Here is a 24289-nt window from a genome sequence, read left to right on the forward strand (position 1 = left end):
TAGGTGGGCTGCGGTGGGCTGTGCTAGAAAAGGCCAAGGGTTGCGGTATAGAAGAGAGAGAGAGGCCCGGCGGCAGTTTCGAAGACCGAAACATCCGATGAAGGTACCGGCAGCGGTGCCGCTATATGTTTAATGGTTGGGCTATCAAACAAGCTCCAAATGCGACGAAACTTGACAGGCGCTCTGTCTACACTATAATAAGACCGCATGCCAAGTTTCGACCCATTCCGAGAACATTTTTCGGCCACTCACGAAACGAGGCAAAAGGGGCGTCGGGGAACATAGGAGTGCCGGATTGCAAAACAGACAACGGGGAAAATGCTTGGATGCAAGAAACGAACATGTATTCAAAATGAAATGCACATGATGACATGGCAATATGCAACACGCAAGCAAATGGCATGGCAACGACGGCGAATAACTGGCAGACACCTAGCGCATCGAATCCGGGGCGTTACAATAAGTCTATGAGTTTGATATTTACAGAGAAAGTCGACCCCTAAAAATGAAGTTGTTCAACTAAAGACTTTGGATTTCTGAATACTTTATGAAGACTTTGAAAGTGAAGAAATTGGTGTGACCTTGAAGACTAGGCAATCATTTGAGGAACGTGAAGCATGAAGACTTTTGTTTTCGTAGTTTCATTTTCTCTTTCTTGAGTCATAGGAAACACCGTACTGTTAAAGGGTGTCGAGGAAATACTAAGGAAAAATTTCCATGTGATGCTCAACTCAAAATCCTACACCTACCAATCCCTTCGAGTGAAGCCATTGGAAATCTCATACAGTTCAGTCATATTCTTCAGTGATAGAGACAAAGTTCTTCTGGTCTCTGAAGAATTTGTTCTGACTGAGGGGTTAGGAATTCACCAGTATGAATTGCCGACACAGTGAGGAACATGATAACCCTGAGGAATTGGAGAGTCAAAATTCCGACCGTTGTTGTGCTATGCGCCAGCGGTTCCAAAATATCTACCCACCTAACGGTCATATCATACAAGGGCATTTATGTCTTATCTTGTCGGGCTGCTCCCTAGGCTATAAATAGCCACCCCCTTCAACCACTAGCTGGTTGGCTGCTCCGAGAGAAACTGACACTTGTCATTTGAGAGCAACCCATCCTCCGAGGACTTTGAGTGAAAATCATCAAGTGAGGAAAACCCAAACCCCAAAGTGATTGAGCATCACTGAAGAGATTGATCTTGCGTGGAACCGATGCTTGTTTCCTTTGAAGACTGTGCTTCTTCCAGACGGTTAGGCGTCAAGGTCTAGAGCATCCAAGAGGAATTGTGGATTGCTGAGTGACCGAGTTTGTGAAGGTTCAGAAGTCACCTGAAGACTTACCACGAGTGATTGGGCGAGGTCTGTGTGACCTTAGCTCAAGGAGAATACGGTGAGGACTGTGTGTCTGGGACTGTGTCTCCTCGAGTTGAAATACTCAGCCGCTCCAACCAGATGTACAACTGAGACAGCAGTTGGAACTTGTCTACCAAATCATTGTCTTCACCGAGTTAACTGGTTCTATGTCCTCAACTCTTTCATTTCCTCATGTATGTTGTTGTGTGCCTGTTCATATATGTTTGAAGACATTGACTGAAGACTTTCTCAATTTCTTCAGTTCTATTTCTTCAGTCTGTCTGTCTTCTTCCTTGTGTTATCCTGTGTTTATGCTTTCTGTACTTTGTGCTTGTCTTCATTTCATCATGATGACTATGCTTGTGTTTTGTTATGTTCCTTTCTGAGTACTTATTCTGCTACAAGTAGTTCTTCATTTAGGAATTTCCTCACCAGCAAATTCCTCAGTGAAGAATTCATAAAAATCGCCTATCCACGCCCCCTCTAGTCGATATAATGCACTTTCACATGTTTATTATTTAATTCATCGAGCAAATCACTTTGAGCTTTAAGTACTTGCTCCGCTTGAGTGGTAACCATAGAAGCATATTTGCTAATGAGTTTAAGTTCACCTTTAACTCTAGCCATATAATCACTCAAGCGTCCAATCATGTGAGCATTACTCTTTAATTCTCTACCAACATAAGCATTAAAACTTTCTTGTCTAGCCATAAAGTCATCAAATTCATCTAAACATTGGCTAGCAAACTTAGTAGACGAGATTTCAACCTTATCATATCTATAGAGAGAATTTACCTTTACTACATGTGTCGGGTTATCAAGACAATGTGTTTCTTCAATAGGTGGTATATTAAGAACATGTATTTCTTCAATTGGAGGTAAATTCTTAACATCTTCAGCTTTAATACCTTTTTATTTCATAGATTTCTTTGCCTCTTGCATATCTTCAGGACTGAGAAATAGAACACCCCTCTTCTTTGGAGTTGGTTTAGGAATAGGTTCAGGAGTTGGCTCAATTGGATCAGGAATTGGCTCAGGAAGAGTCCAATTATTTTCATTAGTCAACATATTATTCAATAGTAATTTAGCTTGGTCGACTGTTCTTTCTCTGAAAACACAACCAGCACAACTATCCAAGTGGTCCTTGGAAGCATCGGTTAGTCCATTATAGAAGATATCCAGTATTTCATTTTTCTTAAGAGGATGATCAGGCAAAGCATTAAGTAATCGGAGGAGCCTCCCCAAGCTTGTGGGAGACTCTCTTCTTCGATTTGCACAAAGTTATATATTTCCCGCAAGGCAGCTTGTTTCTTATGAGCAGGGAAATATTTAGCAGAGAAGTAATAAATCATATCCTGGGGACTACGCACACAACAAGGATCAAGAGAATTAAACCAAGTTTTAGCATCACCCTTTAATGAGAACGGAAATATCTTTAGGATATAATAATAGCGAGACTTCTCATCATTAGTGAACGGGGTGGCTATATCATTCAATTTAGTAAGATGTGCCACAACAGTTTCAGATTCATAGCCATAAAAAGGATTAGATTCAACCAAAGTAATTATCTCAGGATCAACAGAGAATTCATAATCCTTATCAGTAACAAAGAGAGGTGAAGTAGCAAAAGCAGGGTCATATTTCATTCTAGCATTCGGAGATTGCTGCTTCCATTTAGCTAATAACTTCTTAAGATCATATCTATCATTGCAAGCAAGAATAGCTCTGGCAGCTTCTTCATCCATAACATAACCCTCTGGAACAACAGGCAATTCATATTTAGGGGGAGAACCTTCATCATCACTATCTTCAATAATATCATCTTCAATAGTTTCATTCTCTCTAACCCTAGCAAGTTGTTCATCTAGAAATTCACCTAATGGCACAGTAGTATCAAGCATAGAAGTAGTTTCATCATAAGTATCATGCATAGTAGAAGTGGCATGGTTTGACCCGGCCGGATTTTCATGTCGTATATCTGGCGTGGCGGTCATCGTCACGCGTTGGGGCGCGCCCCCGTTGAGGGAGTCCTGGATTAGGGGGTATCCGGACGACCAGACTATATACTTTGGCCGGACTATTGGACTATGAAGATACAAGATTGAAGACTTCGTCCCGTGTCCGGATGGGACTCTCCTTTGCATGGAAGGCAAGCTTGGCGATTCAGATGTTAGATCTCCTTCTTTGTAACCGACTCTGTGTAACCTTAGCCTCCTCCGGTGTCTATATAAACCGGAGGGTTTAGTCCGTAGGACAAGAACAATCATAATCATAGGGTAGCTCCTAGGGTTTAGCCTCTATGATCTCGTGGTAGATCAACTCTTGCAACACTCATATCATCAAGATCAATCAAGCATGAAGTAGGGTATTACCTCCATTGAGAGGGCCCGAACCTGGGTAAACATCATGTCCCCAACCTCGTGTTACCATTAGCCTTAGACGCACAGTTTGGGACCCCCTACCCAAGATCCGCCGGTTTTGACACCGACATTGGTGCTTTCATCGAGAGTTCCTCTGTGTCGTCGCTGCAAGGCTCGGTGGCTCCTTCAATCATCCACAACGATGCGGTCTAGGGTGTGACTTTTCTCCTCGTACAGATCTTTGTGTTCGGCGGCTTCACACTGCGGGCCAATTTGCTTGGCCATCTAGAGCAGATCGACAGCTACGCCCCTGGCCATCAGGTCAGATTCGGAAACTTGAATTACACGACCTATATCCGCGGAGACTTGATCTTCGACGGATTCGAGCCTACGCCAGGAGCATCGAATGGTCATGTCGAGCACGACTTAGATCTGCTGTCGGACAGTATTCGGGACATCGCACCTGCAGTAGCTCCGGACCTAAATCCAAGGTAGATTGCATCATCCGAGGACGGGTGGATGGACCCCGCCACGGAGGCCGCATACTGATCGGAGATTTGCCGAACACAGACTCCACCTCTAAGGAAATCTGTGTCACCGGACCCCCGGACTTGTGTCCGGCCGTAGGTTTCGGGTCGCGCGCATCCGGGCCCATCGAATCCGATTGGCGTCCGGTAATGGAGTTCACTACTGCGGATATATTTCAGCACTCGCCCTTCGGCGACGTACTGAATTCATTAAGGTCTCTCTCTTTGTCAGGAGACTCTTGGTCGAACTATGTCCGACTCGAGTGGGAAGCAGATGATGAAAAAATTCGTTACCACCCACCACCCACTTCATTGCCACTGTCGATGATTTAACCGACGTGCTTGAACTTGACTCCGAAGACATTGACAATATGGACGGCGATGCAGGAGAAGAACAGGAACCACCGCCCACAGGGCGCTGGATAGCCACCTCCTCGTATGATATATATATGGTGGACACCCCCAAAGAAAACAACGGCGATGAGGCAATAGAGGATAACCACTTAGGGAAGCAATCAAAGCATGGGCGTCATCGGCGCTGCTCTAAGCCCCGCCACAGCAATACCGGCACAGGAGACAAAAACAATCTGGATGGTGCCGAAGATGAATACAATCCCGATCAGCCTACCTTCGAGCAGGCCGAACAGGAAGACGGGCAAGTTAGCCCAAATGAACAGGTGACGGACGGATACCTGGATGATGACAACTATATGCCTCCCTCCGAAGACGAGTTGAGCCTCGGCGACGATGAATTCGGCGTGCCTGAGGATCCCGTAGAGCAGGAGCACTTCAAGTGCCGGCTTATAGCCACGGCAAGAAGCCTGAAAAAGAAGTAGCAGCAGCTCCAAGCTAGATCTGCTCACAGACAGATGGACTGAGGTCCTGGCAGCCGAGGAATACGGACTCGAGCGCCCCACCAAAGGTTACCCAAAGCACAACTTGCTAGCTCAACTCGAGGAGGAGGCCCTAGAGCCTACACTACCAGCATAGGACAAGGCTGACCGGCCACCTTGTGACCGAGATAAAACGACGTATCAGCCTAAATACCAGCCCGCACCCCCACGCCAATACACTACGGCAAGGGGAAATACGCAGGACCTACGAGACATATTGGAAAACAAAGCAGGACAGCCAAGATCGATCTATGGATCACGGGGGCGCACCCCAACAACACATGACGATGACCATCATGCCGGGTACACTAACAACAAGTCCGGCCGGGACGAACATAACCTACCAGGCTTAGTCGAACTGCGTAGTAACATAGCCCGGCGTAGAGGCGCCACACACCCCCTCTGCTTCACTGATGAAGTAATGGACCACGAATTCCCAGAAGGGTTTAAACCCGTAAACATAGAATCATACGATGGCACAACAGACCCCGCGGTATGGATCGAAGATTTCCTTCTCCACATTCACATGGCCCGTGGTGATGACCTACACGCCATCAAGTATCTTCCCCTTAAGCTCAAAGGACCGGCCCGACACTGGCTGAATAGCCTGCCAGCAAACTCCATCAGCAGTTGGGAAAACCTGGAGGACGCGTTCCTCGACAACTTCCAAGGAACCTACGTGCGATCACCAGATGCTGATGACTTAAGCCACATTATCCAACAGCCTCGAGAGTCAGCCAGGAAATTCTGGACTCGTTTCCTAACTAAAAATAACCAAATTATCGACTGTCCGGATGCCGAAGCCCTGGCGGCCTTTAAGCATAATATCCGCGATGAGTGGCTCGCCCGACACCTCGGCCAAGAAAAACCAAAGACCATGGCGGCCCTCCCGACACTCATGACCCTCTTTTGCACGGGCGAGGACAGCTGGCTGGCTCGCAGTAGCACCACACTAAGAAACTCCGGCACTTCAGATGTCCATGACAGTAACGGCAAGCCACGGCGCAACAGACATAAGCGTCAGAACAATGGCGACAACACCGAAGATACGACAGTTAATGCCGTATTCAGCGGCTCAAAACCCGGTCAGTGAAAAAAGTCGTTTAAAAGAAACAATCTGGGATTGACCAGTCTGGACCGCATACTCGACCGCTCGTCCCAACTTCACGGCACCCCTGATAAGCCAGCCAACCATACTAACAGAGATTGCTGGGTGTTCAAACAGGCCGGTAAGTTGAATGCCGAAGACAAGGACAAGGGGCTGCACAACGATGAGGACGAGGATCCCCGACGTCTGAACACTGTGGACAGAAGAAATTTCCTCCCCAGGTGAAAACGGTAAACATGATCTATGCCACTCACATTCCCAAACGGGAACGAAAGCGTGCACTAAGGGACGTCTATGCGATGGAGCCAGTCGCCCCAAAGTTCAACCCATGGTCATCTTGTCCGATAACTTTCGACCGCAGGGACCACCCTACCAGCATCTGTCATGGCGGTTCAGCTGCATTTGTCCTTGACCCAATCATCGACGGATTCCACCTCACGTGAGTCCTTATGGACAGTGGCAGTAGCCTGAACCTGCTTTATCAGGACACAGTGGGCAAAATGGGCATCGATCCCTCAAGGATCAAACCCACAAAAACCACCTTCAAAGGTGTAATTCCAGGTGTAGAGGCCCGTTGTACGGGCTCAATAACACTGGAAGTGGTCTTCGGATCTCCGGATAACTTCCGAAGCGAGGAGTTAATCTTTGATATCGTCCCTTTCCGTAGTGGTTATCATGCACTGCTTGGACGAACCGCATTCGCTCGATTCAATGCGGTACCACACTATGCATACCTTAAGCTCAAGATGTCAGGACCTCGCGGGGTCATAACAATCAATGGAAACACAGACCGCTCTATCCGTACGGAAGAGCACACTACGGTCCTCGCGGCAGAAGTACAAAGCAGCCTTCTTCGGCAGACTATCAATTTGGCGATGACAACCCCGAACACCGTCAAGCGAGTCCGGAGTAGTCAGCAACAGGATCGTCAGGCACGCCAAGAGCACGACTAGCAATCCGGCCTCTACCCCAGCCCCATTCACGCAGCATTTGTGCCGCGCGTACACAATTATGCACTCAAAAGACCATGGGCATAGGCGGAGGCGCAACGACGATGCGGTCCACAGTGTGGTTCAACCGCCACGAGACCCGCATACCTTTATAACCTTCTTTATCTTTCAGGACCCTACTTTCGGGCAACCCCTTCAAAGAACCTGATCATTGGACTCATCACAGGAGGGAAACCAAGGAGGCAACAGGCTTTGCGCACAAAGGGAATACCCAGGTGGTCTCTGTTAATGATCATTATACCTGTTTTACATACCTGCAAGAGGCCTGCCCTTGGATAGGACATGTCAAATAGTCCTATTTGTTTCTGCTTAACGCTTTAATTGTACACATACGGTTTGACGTATTATTTAAATAACAACAGGAAACAATATACAACCTCAGCTTATTATTACTATCTTCATATTTTCCTTTGAATGTTTATTTAATATTGCATCCGTACACTTTGGTACGTTCAGTTCGCCAGGGGCTTCTTATTGTGCCCCATAACACGGCAAGAAAAGTCCGAACACTTTAATAGTGCGGCACCCCGAACTTATAGCATTATATGCATCAGCTCTGAATCATGTCTTGGGTCAATAGTTGGGTTTGCCCGGCTCCCTTGTTTTGGTACCTTACATTTCGTTATATCGGCTAAGGCAGCGCAGGGAGAACTACTGTGATTGTGTCCCGGTTCTTTCGGACGAGCACCTCAGTAGATAAAGCCGAAAACTGACTGTCATGATGCGGCGAGAGCTGGATGCTGTTCGAGGGGTACTAAATCCTTAAAGATTTTTTCCGCTTAAGGCGAGGAATCGGCCTTGTCCGATTTAGGCGTGTATAGCGCCCCAAGTTCGGCGTTCTGACTGCTAGGGGCTTTGTCGAAATTTAAAATTATAGACTTCTATGGCTAAGTGAGAGCTATAAAGCCGCATAGTCCGATTGCCTGGTTCGCTGCGCTAAACACCTCCTTAAAGGACCAAGAATTTGGATAAAGAGTGTTTGGGTTTTCCACGAACACCCCAGTACTAGTTACGTGGGGGTAGAAGCCGACGACTGGCCTACTTTCAGAATTTTATAAGCAGCCACACATAAGTAATATTTTAAATCCAAAAGGGTTACATCACGCACACGAATTCGTTTTCATATTACAGAAGGACATGGGTACATTCACTAAAAAATTATGTCCTTGGTACATTCATTAGCCACAAGGCGAGCGCCTTTCATAACGCCATCATAATATTTCTCGGGGTAGCGATGCGCCTTACCCTCCGGCGGTCCATCCTTCACCAGCTTCTCTGCATCCAATTTGGCCCATTGCATCTTCGCACGGGCAAAGGCCCGGCGGGCACCGTCAATACAAATGGATTGCTTAATAACTTCAAGCCATAGACAGGCATTTACCATCCGCTTTATAAGGCCGAAGTAGCTGTCGGGCAGGGGCTCACCAGGCCACATCCGGACTATGAGGGCCTTCATGGCCAGTTCGGCCGCCTTGTGGAGTTCGACCAATTGCTTCAGTTGGTCACTTAGGGGCATTGGGTGTTCGGCTCGAGTATACTTGGACCAGAATAGCTTCTCCGTTGAGCTTCCCTCTTTGGCACGGTAGAACTCTGTGGCATCCGATATGCTGTGTGGGGCAGATCTGCGAATGCCCCTGGAGAGCTCCGAATTCCGGTAAGTAAAAGAAATGTCTCCTCCACATGCTTGCTTTGCATAATGAATGCCTTACCCGCCGCTATCTTCTTGGCCGCCTGGATTTCTTGGAGGGCCTTTTGGGCTTCGGCCTTGGTGTCTTTCGCGCTCTGGAGGGCCTTTGCAAGCTCAGACTCTTGCGTCTTGAAGTCATGCTCCAAGGACTCAAATTTCTTGCCGAACTTCTGGAGCTCTTGTTGTACCTCGCTCACCCGAGCATCTTGCTTTTCATGCTTAGTGCGCTCCGTGGCCGCTTTGTCTTCGGCCTCAGATAGAGCTTTCTTCAGGGCCGCCACTTTGGTCGTGGCCCCTATTAAAATTCATGATGTCTTTTTGTTAACATTGTTAATTTTTCTTTTAAATGACACATGGATTGGGCATGACTTACCCTTGTTCTCCTCGAGCTGCCTCTTCATGAGGCTGAGCTCCTCTTCGATCTGCTTTAGTTCCCACTTGAGTCCGGCGACCTCGGCAGTGCGGGCGGTAGCGGCCAGCAGCAACGCCTGCTTATTCACATAGACATTCATTGTTAGACTCCTGCAGATTAAAAGTTGACCCTCCATTTGGCTTTTCTTTCCGAAAACCAAACAGAGTATCAAGGGCTACTATCTATTGGGTGATAATTTCTCACACTTTTGATTACTTACCTCAAAGCCTGTTAGGAGGCTGGTGCAGGCTTCGGTCAATCCACTTTTGGTGGACCGAACCTTTTCAATCACCATACTCATAAGAGTACGGTGCTCTTCATCAATGGAAGCGCCGCGAAGCACTTCCAGCAAATTATCTGATGCCTCCGGCGGGCCGGAGGTCATCGGCATGGCCGGCTCGCCCTCCTTAGCGAGGGGCTGCCTACCTGAATCCGGAACCTTTGGAGGTTCTGGTGCAGTGTCCGGCTGGGAGCCAAAATTGCTATGGCTCCCGTCAGCATAGTCTATGGGGATCTTACCCCCCATGTGCTCGGCATCTAGAATTTTGCCTTGGGGCATCTCCAGAACCGCTGCCCCCTATTCCGGTATCCTTTGGGACAGCACTTCAGTGTCATCCGCGGGCCGAGGGGAGGTGGTCGTCTGGAGTGAATTCATCTCCGACTCACTCAGAGACCCATCCGGAGAGGATACCCCAAGATGGGACCCGGCCGGAATGCATATGCATGTTCGGCGTTATTGCAAACTATGAAGTTAAGGCGCACGAAAAATATTACAGAGTGCGGATACTTACGATCTCGCCAGGGGCTTGCCCCTGGGCAGCCACTCCTCCTCGTTGTAGGCGGCCGTGGTGGAGTGATTCGGAAGGGATTCCTTTCCCTTCTTCGGCATCCTAGCCTCCCTCTGTGGGGCGGCTTTCCTTTTCCTCTCCTCCCCAATGCGGGGAGGGGGTATTTCTTCATGTGTCCCCCGTCTCCGTGGGAGGAATCTGCCTCGGCGTCCTCGGACGACGAGTCTATTACGGCCCTGCGCTGGAGACCTTTCCTGGTCCCCGCGGCCGCTTTCTTGGACCTTTCGGCCTCACCGGATGGGGCGGCCTTCCTCTTCCTCTCCTTCCCTTCGTGGGAGGAGCGCGTCATCGTCTTCGAATGAGGCGTCCGGTGCAACCTTGCGCCGGAGACCCTTCCTAGTCCCCGTGGCCTTCTTTTCGGCCTTCTTCTCCGGCACCTTGTAAGGCGCCGGGACCAGCATCTCCGTCAGGAGTGCGGTTGCTGGATATTCCGGCAGCGGAGCCGGATAGTCGATCCGCTCCACCGTCGCCACGTAATCCTGTTTGGATAAGCATGGTGACTTAAAATCCTCCCACGAATATGCTGGGAAAGGTACATCTTGTGATGTTCAGAGAACTTACTGAATTGGCAAGCCGCGTGGCGCTGAGTCCGCGGTCCTCGAGAGTGGGAGGAGGTACTTCGATGGCCTTGAACATCACCTTCTAGACGTCCTTATGCGTCATGTCGAAAAGCTCTCGCAGCGTCTGGTGTTCGGCCGGATCAAACTCCCACATATTGAATGCCCGTCTTTGACACGAAAGGATCCGGCATAAGAGCATGACCTGGACAATGTTGACGAGCTTGATCTTCTTGTCCATCATGTTTTTGAGGCAGTTCTGAAGTCCGGTCAGCTCTGTAGGTTCGCCCCAGGCCAGGCCCTTCTTTTCGCAGGAGGTGAGCCGCATGGGGATTCTGGATCGAAATTCGAGGGCCGCCGCCCAGTTGGCATCGCGCGGCTCGGTGATCTATAACCACCCCGATTGCCACCCTTTCACGATCTCCACAAAGGAGCCGTCAAGCCAGGTAACGTTGGGCATTCTGCCCACCATGGCACCTCTACACTCCGATTGCTAGCCGCTCACGATCTTCGGCTTCACACAGAAGATTTGTAGCCACAGGATGAAGTGGGGCTTGATGCGGAGGAAGGCCTCGCACACGACGATAAATGTCGAGATGTTGAGGACGAAATTTGGGGCTAGATCATGAAAATCTAGCCCATAGTAAAACATGAGCCCGTGGACAAATGGGTGAAGCAGAAATCCTAGTCCATGGACGAAATGGGAGAGGAACACTACTCTTTCCCGAAACTTTGGAGTGGGGGTGATCTGTCCCTCCGCCGGAAGCCTGTGTGCGACATTTGCGGCCAGGTATCCAGCCACCCGAAGCTTGGCAATATCCTCCTCCGTGATGGAGGAGGCCATCCACTTGCCTCCTGCTCCGGACATGCTGTGAATGGTCCTACGGAGAAGGTGAGAACTTGGGCGCTAGGGCTCGAGAGTGCGAGAATGGATGAGCAAAGGAGGAAGAGGGCGTGGGTATAAATGGGGGATCCTTGTCTCTTTATAGAGGCGGCAAAAACTGTGCGCCTCCCCACTTGCCTGTTAAAATCGCTCGTTTTCCAAGCGCCACATTAAATGGCACGGTTGGGTTACCCGTACCTGTATTAATGGATGCACGCGGTTCGGAGCCCCTAGTCGGAGACGAGTCCGAGGGTCCGAAGACACGGATCCCCTTAGGAATGGGATCTGTGTTCGGCTCTATCGTCGCTGAGTGTGCGGCCTCCGGGGCGGGGTCCATCCTCCCATCCTCGGATGGCACAATCTACTCCGGATTTAAAGCCAGGGCAGCTGCAGGTGCGTTCTCCTGAACACCGTCTGATGGCAGATCTAAGTCATGCTCATTATGACTGTACGACGCACCTGTCATGGGGTCGAATCCGTAGAAAATCAAGTCTCCGCGCCGCCCACAAAATTTTTAAATGATCGGGTAAAGATCGAGCTTCTTATATGGGATCCGACACATCCGGCAGAGCGAAGCAGCATTCCATTCTTTTCGGTGGCATCCTTCCGCATTGGCGGCGAGTGGAGTGCCACAATGCCATTCATCATTCTTGATCTACATAACCCAAAGCCCATAGCACTGGCGACATCTCCGGCATAAATGCAAGGAGGATGTATAGCTGATATAGGATCTTGTGGAATTGGATTTGATTCTGCAAGTGGTTCGGTATGAACGAAGAAATTTTGAACAAAAGGATCAGAATGGAAACCTGCTCGATTTAGATCGGGAAAATCGTACAGATTTTATGAAACCATGTGCAATGGCTCGAATCCATAGTCAATCCTACTTTCGATAGGACCAGTTGACAATTGAATCCAATTTTTCCCATTATTTGACTATCCATAATAGTGTGGAAAGAAAGCCCGGAGGGAGAGTGGCCTTGAGTTTCTCGCCCCTTCCCATCTCGGAATATTTTTGATTTCATTTTTCTATGATATGTCTTTATATATGAAAATTGGTTATTTACGATGTATGATGATCCCTGTTAAGCATCCATGGCTGAATGGTTAAAGCGACCAACTCATAATTGGTAAATTTGTGGGTTCAATTCCCGCTGGATGCACACAAACAGGAACATTCCATAAGTCTATTGGAACTGGCTCTCTATCCATGGAATCTCATCCATCATCCATACATAACGAATTGGTATGGTATATTCATACCATAACATAAGAACAATAAGAACTCAAATTCTTATCGATACTGGAACTCAGAGCATAGGAGGAAAGTCGATTTATGGATGGAATCAAATACGCAGTATTTACAGAAAAAAGTCTTCATTTATTGGGAAAGAAACAATATACTTGACAGTGTAGTTCAGGCTTCCAAACCTGACATGATGGCCAGGGGCGTAGCTATCGATCTGCTCCAGATGGCCAAGCGAGTTGACCCGCAGTGCGAAGCCACCAAATACGAAGATCTATCCGGGGAGGAAAACCTCACCCTGGATCGCATCGTTGTGGATGATTGAAGGAGCCATCAAGCCTTATCGTGACGACACAGTGGAACTCTCAATGAAAGCACCAATGTCGGTGTCAAAACCGGCGGATCTCGGGTAGGGGGTCCCGAACTGTGCGTCTAAGGCTAATGGTAACAGAAGGCGGGGGACACAATGTTTACCCAGGTTCGGGCCCTCTCTATGGAGGTAATACCCTACTTCCTGCTTGACTAATCTTGATGATATGAGTATTACAAGAGTTGATCTACTACGAGATCGTAGAGGCTAAACCCTAGAAGCTAGCCTATGATTATGATTATTGTTGTCCTCTGGACTAAACCCTCCGGTTTATATAGACACCGGAGGGGGCTAGGGTTACATAGAGTTGGTTACAGAGAAGGAAATGTACATATCCAAATTGCCAAGCTTGCCTTCCACGCAAAGGAGAGTCCCACCCGGACACGAGGTGAAGTCTTCAATCTTGTATCTTCATAGTCCAACAGTCCGGCACAAGTACATAGTCCGACTGTCCGAACAACCCCTAATCCAGGACTCCCTCAGCAAGCATGAGCGAAACAGAGGCATTGGCGCAACAGAGAGCGCGTCAGACGCATGGCAACCACCTTGGACGAACGTGGTCACCGCGTGAACTATGGCATCGGGCTGAGCTAAGCCAAAACCATATGTCTGGCAGCTAGTCCTTAGTGGTTTTAGTTGTTTTGCACGTTTGGTTGGATCACGGGTGCACTGTGGGAGTGGCTATCTTCGTGGCAAGTTTCTGGACAGAAACTTGTGAGCTTAACTGAGAAAAATCTAGTGGGAGTTAAGGGTTGTGTGTCGGTGTCAAAACTGGTGGATCTCGGGTAGGGGGTCCCGAACTGTGCGTCTAGGCGGATGGTAACAGGAGACGAGGGACACGATGTTTTACCCAGGTTCGGGCCCTCTTGATGGAGGTAAAACCCTACGTCCTGCTTGATTAATATTGATGATGTGTGTTACAAGAGTAGATCTACCACGAGATCAAGGAGGCTAAACCCTAGAAGCTAGCGTATGGTATGATTGTTGTTTTTTCTACAGACTAAAGCCATCCGGTTTATATAGACACCGGAGAGGGCTAGGGTTACATAGAGTCGTTTACAATGGTAGGAGATCTACATATCCGTATCGCCAAGCTTGCCTTCCACGCCAAGGAAAGTCCCATCCGGACACGGGACGAAGTCTTCAATCTTGTATCTTCATAGTCTTGGAGTCCGGCCGATGATGATAGTTCGGCTATCCGGACACGCCCCAGTCTAGGACTCCCTCAGTAGCCCCTGAACTAGGCTTCAATGACGACGAGTCCGGCGCGCATGTTGTCTTCGGCATTGCAAGGCGGGTTCTCCCTCCGAATAATTCATAGAAGATTGTGAACACCAGGATAGTGTCCGGCTCTGCAAAATAATTTCCACATACCACTGTAGAGAGAATAATATTTACACAAGTTCAATCTGCTGACGTATTTGATGGCGTGACGTCACACCACTACCAAGCCTTTACTTAATTTGTTTTTATTGTACCACCTCAGCGCGTTTAGCGAAGCGGTTTCCTTAGCATGTCTTGTCGAAGCAGAGATCGTGTTCCCCTTATTCCGGGATTCCCATCAATACGGACGTGGGTAACCCAACCGCGCCATTGATTGCGGCGTATGGGGGATAAGCGAGTTTTATCAGGCCGGTGGGGACGCATGTTTCCATCCGCCCATATAAGGGGATAAAGATCCAACCCTTTTACCTGCGCCTTCTTCCTCCTTGGCTTATCCATCTCCGCGAACCCGAGCTCCAGCACCCAAGCCCGCACATCTCACCTCAACCTTCTCCAAATATGTCCGGAGCAGGAGGCAAGTGGATGGCCTCTTCCGTCACGGAGGGGCAGATCCAGAAGTTGCGCAACGCCGGATACTTGTTCGACGACATCGCGCACCGGCTCCCCATCGAGGGAGAGCTCATCCCCACCCCCAAGCCCCATGAGAGGGTAGTATTCCTTCCCCATTTCCTCCGCGGACTGGGCTTCCCGCTCCATCCCTTTGTCTGGGGGCTCATGTTCTACTACGGCCTGGATTTCCATGATCCGGCCCCGAATTTCATCCTCAACATCTCGGTGTTTATCGTCGTGTGCGAGGCCTTCCTCTGCATCCAGCCCCACTTCGGCTTGTGGCTCAAGACCTTCAGTGTCAATACGAAGGTTGTGAAGGGCTGCCAAGCAGAGTGCGGAGGTGCCATGGTGGGCAGGATGTCCCACGTTACGTGGCTGGAGGGCACTTTTGTGGAAACCATCAAGGGGTGGCAATCGGGGTGGTTCTACATCACCGAGCCGCATGACCCTGATTGGGCAGCGGCCCCCGAATTCAGATTCGGCATCCCCACACGGCTCACCTCCTGGAAAGAGAGTGGCCGGGTCTGGGGCGATTCAGAAGAGCTAACCGGACTCCAAGCCTGTATCCAAAAGCTGGTGGACAAGAAGCTCAAGCTCGTTAACGTAGTCCAGGTCATGCTCATCCGCCAGATTCTCCCATGCCAACGACGGGGCTTCAACCTGTGGGAGTTCGATCCGGCGCAGCACCAGACTTTGAATGGGCTCTTCGACACTACGTATGAAGATGTCTGGAAGGTGTTGTTCAAAGGTGCCGAGGCTCCCGCATCCGCTACCGAAGATCACGGATTCAGCTTGGAGCGTCCAGCTGATGAGGTAAGTTATTTTGTCCTTTAAGGGATGCTTGTTTTCCATAGTTTGACTCTACGCGGGATCTAAACTCCCTTTCCTTTGACAGGACTGGCTGAAGAAGGCTGCACAGGCTATCTGTCTGGCCCCATTGCCAGAGGACCCAGCGGACGCCTGCCTAACGGGGCTGCTGGCTCCGGCACCCCACGTGGTGCCGGAGAAGAAGGCCAAGAAGAAGGCCACGGGGACTCGGAAGAGTTCCCATTTTCAGGTGCTATCGGATGATGAATCCGAGGCCGACTCCTCCCACCAAGGCGAGGAGGAGAAGAAGAAAGCCTCTCCCCCAGCGGGGGGGGGGGGGGGGAGGGAAGAAAAGGAAGGCCTCCCCAACAAGGGAGGCCGAAGGGTCCAAGAAGGGAAAAACTCTTCCCCCGGACTGCTCTGCCAACGCCAGTGATGACGACGAGGACTGGCCTCCAAGGGCCAAGCCTCTGGCGAGATCGTAAGTATCCGGACTCCCGAATAACTTCAAGGTTTTTATTTTCCGCCACATAATGTCTTTCTAATGCCGCATACAACCCTGCAGTCTGCCTAAGGATGATCTTCCCACTTCATCGAGCGGTTCCTTAGGTGCGTCGGATATGGATTCTCTTCCGACTGCCTCCACCCCCCGTGACGCGGACGATGCCGAGGTGGGATCCCAGGAAGGGGCCCACCAGGAGGAGAGGGCCCCAGAGGTGTCGCAGGAAAACCTCCCGGACTTTGCACCGGACTCGGCCCCAGAACCCACAGTGGCTCCGGAGTCCGGCAGGAGACCCCTTCGCAAGAAGGGAAAGACCGTGACGACGGCTGCCTCCGTCCAACCGGAGGTGCCGGATAATTTGCTGGAGGCGCTCAACGGCGCCTCCATCGAAGAGGAACACTGCACTGTTATGAGTGCGGTGGTTCAGAAGGTGCAGCTCGCCAAGAGCGGGCTGACCGAAGCCTGCAGCAGCCTTCTAACAGGCTTTGAGGTAAGAATTTCAATATTTATAAAATGGTACCGCATAGACAGTAGCCCCCGATGCTTGGTTCGGTGTTCGGAAAGAAAAGCCGGACTGAGGATCTAAAAAAGATATACGCAGGAGTCATAAAAAATATGTCAATATGGGATTGCAGGCTGCGCTGCTGACCTCTGCCGCACTGACTGCGGAGGTCAATACTTTGAAGGAAAACCTCGAGCGGTCTGAGAATGAGCTCGGCCGTGCCAAGAAGCGGCTCGAGGACAAGGAAGGTGAGTAACACCTTATTAAAATTGCACCTTACAGAAAAGGATTTTGGTTGCAAAAACAATGACAAGGATAACGTGGGTATTGCAGGGGCCACTAATGAGGTGGCGACCCTGAAAGAGGCGGTGGCCGCGGCCGAACGCAATGCGGCTGTGGAGCGCACCGAGCGAGAGAAGCAGGAGACGCGGGTGGCGGAGGTACAGCAAGAGCTCCAGGATCTCGTGCAGAAACATGAGAGCCTGGAGCGTGACTCAAAGACTCGAGAGTCTGAGCTTGCAACGGCTCTTGAGAGTGCCAAAGCCGCTAAGGCCGAAGCCTACAAGGCCCTCCAGGAGATCGAGGCGGTAAAGAAAATAGCAGCAGGTAAGGCATTTTTCATGCAAAGTAAGCATGTGAGTGTTAATTACCTGTCACTTACCCGAATTCGGAGCTCTCCAGGAGCGTTCGCAGATCTTCCTTGCAGCGTGTCCGATGCTACCGCATTCTACCAGGCCGAGGAGGGGAGCTCGACGGAGAAGGTCTTTTGGTCTCAGTATGCTGAGGCCAGACATCTGGTGCCCCTTAGCGACCAGCTGAAGCAGCTGGTCGAGCTCCACAAGGCGGCCGAACAGGCCATGAAGGGCCTCATAGTTTGGTTGTGGCCTAAGGAGGCCATGCCTGAGAGCTACTTCGGCCTAGTGCGGCGGCTGGTGGATGCGTGCCCGTGGGTTGAAGTCATCAAGCACTCCGCCTATATTGAGGGTGCCCGTCGGGCCCTTGCCCGCGCAAAGGTGCACTGGGGCAAGATGGATGCCCAGAAGCTTGTGACGGACCCACCACCAGAGGGCAAGGAGCATCGCACGCCCGAGATGTATTATAAGAGTGTGCTGAAGGGCGCCTGCACTATTGCGGGTGAGTGCTCCAAAGATGTAATATTTGAGTAGACTCGCATTTTGTTATCCTGTGCACTGAAAACTTAGTTCATTTGCGCTAAGCAACACTTTTTAATTTAAAATATTACCTTCTGTGCGGCTGTTTATCAAATCTGAGAGATGGCAAGTCGTCGGCTTCAGCCCCCACGCCACGAGTGCTGGGGTGTTCGGGATAAATTTGAGCGCTCTTGTTCCCATATTTGGGTCCATCTAGGGAGGCGCTCAACAGAACGAACAAGGCAACCGGACTGATAATGCTTGAACACTCTCACTTAGCCATAGAATTCTATAATTTTAAATTTCGGCGAAGCCCCTAGTCTTCGGAAGGCCGAATTTGGGGCGCTATCCACGCCTGGGCCAGACAAAATCCGGCTCCTCGCTCTAAGCGGCATAAGTCTTTAAGGACTCGCAGAAACCTCTCGGACAGCAACCAGCTCTCGCCTCATCATGACGGTCAGTTTTAGCTTTCTCCACTGAGGCGTTAACCCAGCTCAACTGGGGCGCAATCGAAGTGGTTCTCCCAGTGCTACCTTAGCCGATACAACGGAACGTAAGGTACCAAAACATGGGAGCCGGGCAAACCCAACTATTGACCCAAGACATGATTCAGAGCTGATGCATATAGTGCTATAAGTTCGGGGTGCCGCACTTGTGAAAGTGTTCGGACTTATCACACCATGATGCGGGAAACATAAGCCCCTGGTGTATTTAGCCGTACCAAAATGTACGGATGCGTAATGTCATAAATGAACATATGTATAAAAGAGAAATGCAATTGGAAGCAAAAGGGTGCTGCATTACTTATTCAAGAAAAACTGCTATAAGCGCAGAACGATACAAATGGTGCGATAAGCAAGGGATGGGACTGTAAAATATGTCCCCCTCCAGGGGTAGGCTACGGAATGGTGCATAAAATAGATTTAATGCTCGTAATGGAGACCACCTGGATATTCGCTGTAGCCTTTCTTCTTCCCTGGCTGTTGCATCATGAGTTCGGCAGGTCTATTGCCGGACAGGGCCTCTAACGAACGGAGTCCTGTGGGTAAAAATAAAAAGAAAGAAAAGAAAAAAAGAACGACACACTTGAGAGCCCCTGGTGTGGTTGAACCGCAGTCTGGGCCTATCGTGGTCGCGCCCCTCTCCCCATGCCCATGGTATCTTCAGGATGTAATGGTGTAAGCGAAGGACCTGTCTTGACGTTTTACAGGGGCTGGGGTTGGGGCCGCACTGCTACGCGTGCTCGGAACGTGCCAGGTGGTCTTGTTTTAGGTTACTCCGGGCGCGCTTAGCTATGTCCGACCGCTTAACAGCTGGACTCGAGAATTGCCTTAAGAGGCTGCTTTGTACTTCTGCCGCGAGAGCCGCTGTATGTTCCTCCGTTCAAAGGGAACGGTCAGTGTTTCCGTTGACCGTGATGACTCCTCGAGGGCCTCGCATCTTGAGCTTGAGGTATGCGTAGTGCGGCACCGTGTTGAACTTCGCAAACGCGGTACGTCCGAGCAAGGCATGATAGCCGCTGCGGAACGGGACTATGTCGAAGATTAACTCCTCGCTTCGGATGTTATCCGGGGATCCGAAGACCACTTCCAGTGTAACTGAGCCTGTACAATTGGCTTCTACACCTGGTATGACGCCTTTAAAGGTCGTCTTGGTAGGTTTAATCCTTGAGGGGTCTATGCCCATTTTGCACACTGTGTCCTGGTAAAGCAGGTTCAGGCTGCTGCCGCCGTCCATCAGGACTCTGGTGAGGTGAAATCCATTGACAATTGGGTCTAGAACCAATGCGGCGAATCCGCCATGGCGGGTGCTGGTGGGGTGGTCCCACCGGTCAAAAGTGATCGGGCAGGAGGACCATGGATTGAACTTCGGGGCAACTGGCTCCATCGCGTATACATCCCTGAGTGCACGCTTCTGCTCCCTTTTGGGTATGTGCGTTGCGTATATCATGTTCACCGTCCGCACCTGTGGGGGGAAACCCTTCTGTCCTCTATTGTTCGGCGGTCGGGTCTCTTCCTCGTCATCGCTATGCAGCCCCTTATCACTGTTTTCGGCAATTAACTTGCCTGCCTGCTTGAATACCCAACAGTCCCTGTTGGTGTGGTTAGCTGGCTTTTAGGGGTGCCATGTATCTGGCACAAGCGGTCGAGTATTCGGTCCAAATTGGACGGACCCGGAGTAGTTCTTTTAAATGGCTTTTTCCGCTGACCGGGTTTAGAGCCTCTGAATCTGGCATTGACTGTCGTATGTTCACTGTTGTCGCCGTTAATGCGGCATTTGTTTTTGTTACGACGCGGCCTACCATTACGGTCCTTGGTATCCGGACTGCCAGAATGTTTGCTGAGGTTGTTGCTGCGTGCTAGCCAGTTGTCCTCACCCGCGCAGAAGCTGGTCATGAGTGATGTGAGGGCTGCCATGGATTTCAGCTTTTCCTGTCCGAGGTGCCGGGCAAGCCACTCGTCGCGGATATTATGCTTGAAGGCTACAAGGGCCTCCGCATCCGGACAGTCGACGATTTGGTTTTTCTTGGTTAAGAACCGTGTCTAGAATTGTCTGGTCGATTCGTCTGGCTGCTGAATTATGTGGCTTAGGTCATCAGCGTCTGGTGGTCGCACATACGTGCCTTGGAAGTTATTGAGAAATGCGGCTTCCAGGTCTTCCCAACTCCCAATTGACTCTACTGGCAAGCTGTTAAGCCAATGCCGGACTGGTCCTTTAAGCTTGAGGGGGAGATATTTGATGGCGTGAAGATCGTCACCGCGGGCCATATGGATGTGAAGGAGATAGTCTTCGATCCAAACCGCGGGGTATGTTGTGCCATCGTAAGATTCAATATTCACGGGTTTAAAACCTTCGGGGATTTGATGATCTGTTACTTCATCTGTGAAGCATAGTGGGTGTGCGGCGCCTCTGTACTGGGCGATATCGCGACGGAGCTCAAAAGAGCTTTGTCTGTTTTGTTCGGCCCGGCCGGACTTACTGTGTCCGGAGCGACGGTAGTCGTCACGTATCATGGGGCGCCCACGTGATCCATAGATCGATCTTGATTGTCTTGCCCTATCCTCCAATATATCTCACAAGTCCGGAGCGTTCCCCTGTGGCCTTGTGCTTTTCGAGCGATGCCGGGGTACGGGTCTAGTGAAGTGCCTGGAGGCCTCTCTGTCGCGACCACGGGGTGGTCGGTCAGCCGTATTATCTCCTGGTGATGCGGGTTCATACGCCTCCTCCTCTAATTGGGGGAGCAGCTTGCGTTTCGGGTAGCTTTTGGAGGGGCGTTCGAGCTCATGCTCTTCGGCCGCGAGGACTTCAGTCCATCTGTCGGTTAGCAGATCTTGATCAGCTCTAAGTTGTTGCTGCTTTTTCTTGAGGCTGTTCGCCGTGTCCATAAGCCTACGTTTAAACGCTCTTGTTCGACGGGATCCTCAGGCACGACGAATTCGTCGTCATCGAGGCTTGCCTCGTCTCCAGAGGGAGGCATGTAATCCTCTACCTCTTCTTCTGTCGCTCTCTCATGAGGGCTAGTGTCTCCGTCCTCCTGCGTTGGATCTTGCTGGAGTGGGTTGTCTTCGGCACTGTCTGGTGTATTATTATCTTTGGTGTCGGAATCTTCGTTCTTGCTGTGGCGGGATTTAGAGCGGCGCCGCTGACGTCGACGCTTGGGCTGTTTCTTGGAGGGGTCATCCTCCGCTGCCCCTTCGCCATTCCCATTCTTTGGGATATCCACCATGTATATGTCATATGATGAGGTGGCTTTCCAGTGCCCAGTAGGCGCTGGTTCTTGGTCGTCTCCGGCATCGTCATCCATACCGTCGATGTCTTCGGAGTCGTAGTCTAGCATGTCGGTTAGGTCATCGACAGTGGCTACCAAGTGGGTGGTGGGTGGGATTTGAATTTCTTCATCGTCCGCATCCCAACCGTCCTGGCCGCAGTCCGGCCAGGGCTCTCCTAATAACGAGAGATACTTCAGCGAACTCAAGATGTCGCCAAAAGGTGAGTGTTGAAAGATGTCCGCCGCGGTGAACTCCATGATCGGCGCCCAATCGGATTCGATCGAAGGGGGCGCGGGAGGTTCGGGGTCCGGCGAGGAGTCCGGCACCTCGGAGTCACAAGCTTCGTGAGGGACAAGATCAGTGTTTGGCTCTATCGCCGTAGAGGTTGCAGCCCCCGAGGCGATGTCTAGCCATCCGTCCTCGATCTGCGCAGCCGGCTCCAAATTGAAGATCGGAGCGGGCTCGAGTGCGGCCTCCAGGGTACTGTCCGGCAGCAGAGCTAAATCATGCCCATCGTGACAGTGTGGCACACTCGGCTGTGGCTCGAATCCATCGAGGATCAAGTCCCCACGGATGTCGGCCGTGAAGTTCAAACTTCCAAATCTGACTTGATGGCCAGGGGCGTAGCTTTCGATCTGCTCTAGATGGCCAAGCGAATTGGCCCGCAGTGCAAAGCCGCCGAATACTAAGATCTATCCGGGGAGGAAGGTCTCACCCTGGACTGTGTCATTGATGACGATCAAAGAAGCCGTCGAGCCTATCGGCGACGACACAGAGGAACTCTCAATGAAAGCACCAATGTCGGTGTCAAAACCGGCGGATCTCGGGTAGGGGGTCCCGAACTGTGCGTCTAGGCGGATGGTAACAGGAGACGAGGGACACGATGTTTTACCCAGGTTCGGGCCCTCTTGATGGAGGTAAAACCCTACGTCCTGCTTGATTAATATTGATGATGTGTGTTACAAGAGTAGATCTACCACGAGATCAAGGAGGCTAAACCCTAGAAGCTAGCCTATGGTATGATTGTTGTTTTTTCTATGGACTAAAGCCATCCAGTTTATATAGACACCGGAGAGGGCTAGGGTTACACAGAGTCGGTTACAATGGTAGGAGATCTACATATCTGTATCGCCAAGCTTGCCTTCCACGCCAAGGAAAGTCCCATCCGGACACGGGACGAAGTCTTCAATCTTGTATCTTCATAGTCTTGGAGTCCGGCAGATGATGATAGTTCGGCTATCCGGACACCCCCAGTCTAGGACTCCCTCATTGTGCTTTGGGGTTTAGTGATCTCTTAGGAAGGTAATCAAGCTTAGAAAAGATCAGCCCCAAAATATCAAGCAAAAATAAACTTGTTGTGCAAAGTGATCATTCTGTCCAGAACAGAATGATTTTCTATAGCAAAAATATTCCAAAAAGTTATGAAATATTTTTGCTCAGGAAGGTGCCCTAGGGTTCAAAGAATATTTATGAATTTATTCAGGATTTTTGGAGCAAGAAATCTAGGGGTTGCTTTGGAGCATTCTTCTGTGAAGTGATTTTTAGGGAGGAAAATAAGTATTTTTCATTTATGAAAAATATCCGTTGGGCTTTTGTTTTTCAGAGAAGAAAAGGTGAGTTAGAGGTGGATGGGTCACTTGCATGAAAATCAAGGGTAGGCCCAAGTGTTCAAGTCCATCTGAATTGATTCAAAACACCAAATCCAAAGCAAAGGCAACTGAAAGTCCGGCAAAAGGGAGAAGGCAAAAACCAGGCTGTCAAAATTATATAGCTTCTTCAAGGGGCGCAGGAAAATTCTAGCAGTCCACGCCGAACAGGATACGGAAGAGGAACATCCTCAATATAGAACCATTCCGAAGACCATTCGGCGGATCCCTTCTTCGGAGTTCCAATTGGGTAGCCGGATACGGCTATGCGCCATACTTTGGCGCCGCCCACTAAAAAATAGATCCACCACCCTAATGACAGGGGACGAGGCAGAAGAACTTTTTCCATAGTTCAAAGTGAGCCTTGCAGCCTAAAAATAATTCGCAAAGGGTGACGGAACCAGAGATATGTAAAATAGAACCTCGTGTGAGGTTGTGCAACCGGATCCCATAGTGTTCCAGTAGGCCCCTAAGGAAGGGGTGGATTGGGAATCCTACGCCCCTCAAGAGGAATGAGAAGAAGCACACCCTATCCCCTTGGCTGGGATTGGGGAAATTCTCCGCCAATGCATCAATGCCCATAGAAGGTAACCCTTCCCGTACGGAGACTAGATCAGAGGGAGGGAGCTATCCTTGCGTCTGGAGTCGACTAAGCTGGAGATGGCATATGGAGAAACTTTGCCAATCCCCTTCTTGAGGGCCATGAGGACGCGAGAAGGAGCCGGGGACGCTAACCATGGTCTTAATTTTCCCGTGGTTTGCTCTGTTGCTCTTGGAGTGGTGCGAGATGGCGTTTTGAAGATCTCACCTCATTATATAGGC

The 24289-nt window shown here is 50.3% G+C and overlaps 1 non-coding gene across 1 annotated transcript; it reads left to right on the plus strand.

Moving 5' to 3' along the window:
- The first annotated feature begins 12729 nt into the window (after positions 1–12729).
- Positions 12730–12803, plus strand: TRNAM-CAU (transfer RNA methionine (anticodon CAU)). The gene has a single exon. It is a non-coding gene; the product is annotated as a tRNA-Met (tRNA).
- The last annotated feature ends 11486 nt before the right edge of the window (positions 12804–24289 follow it).

Source organism: Triticum aestivum, chromosome 5B (assembly GCF_018294505.1).
Source record: "Triticum aestivum cultivar Chinese Spring chromosome 5B, IWGSC CS RefSeq v2.1, whole genome shotgun sequence".
In the NCBI taxonomy this organism is placed as follows: domain Eukaryota; kingdom Viridiplantae; phylum Streptophyta; class Magnoliopsida; order Poales; family Poaceae; genus Triticum; species Triticum aestivum.